The sequence below is a fragment of the Mus caroli genome, chromosome 1 (genome assembly GCF_900094665.2).
Source record: "Mus caroli chromosome 1, CAROLI_EIJ_v1.1, whole genome shotgun sequence".
NCBI lineage: Eukaryota > Metazoa > Chordata > Mammalia > Rodentia > Muridae > Mus > Mus caroli.
The window spans coordinates 100,398,054-100,398,848 of record NC_034570.1 but is presented as its reverse complement, the minus strand read 5'-3'; positions in this window follow the sequence as shown (position 1 = coordinate 100,398,848).

Here is a 795-nt window from a genome sequence, read left to right as displayed (position 1 = left end):
GCTCTCTAACACTGAAACCTGAGCAAACAGGTTTCAGGCTGGGGAGGGGAGGTTACAGAATACTACTCAGCTATTAAAAACAATAACTTCATTAAATTTGCAGGCAAATAATATCATCAATATATTAGTGTGAGGTAACTCAGACTACACATGGTATGTATTCACTGTTAAATGGATATTAGCCCCAAAGTTCAGAATACCCACAATACAACTCACAGAACATATGGAGCTTAAGAAGAAGGAAGACCAAAGTATGGATGCTTCAGTCCTACTTAGAAGGGGGAACAAAATAATCACAGGAGATAGAGAAAGGCAGGGAGAAAGGGAGGGAGGGAGGGAGGGAGGGAGGGGGATTATTATTATCTAAAGGAAATGCAGAGGCAAAAAAAATAAGCGGAGACTAATGTTCAAGAGGTATAAGTAATGTGTATCAGATTAGAATTCCCATTATGATATCCTGGGAAAATAATGTCTGAACATAAGTTGGATGGAGATGCCACAAAAATTGGAGATGACAGAAAATGGAATATTTTTTGAGGAAACACATAAGCAATGAGAGAAATCAGCCTAGACTAGACAAGGGGATATGTGGGGTTTTGAAGAATATCACACTGCTACCTGGAAATACCTACATCAGATAAACTCTTTCAGTGAGGTGGTTGAATTCAAGATTAATTAGAAAAAACATTTGTAGCCTTCTTTTTTTTAATTTTTAATATTTTTATTACATATTTTCCTCAATTACATTTCCAATGCTATCCCAAAAGTCCCCCATAGCGCCCCCCACTTCCCTAC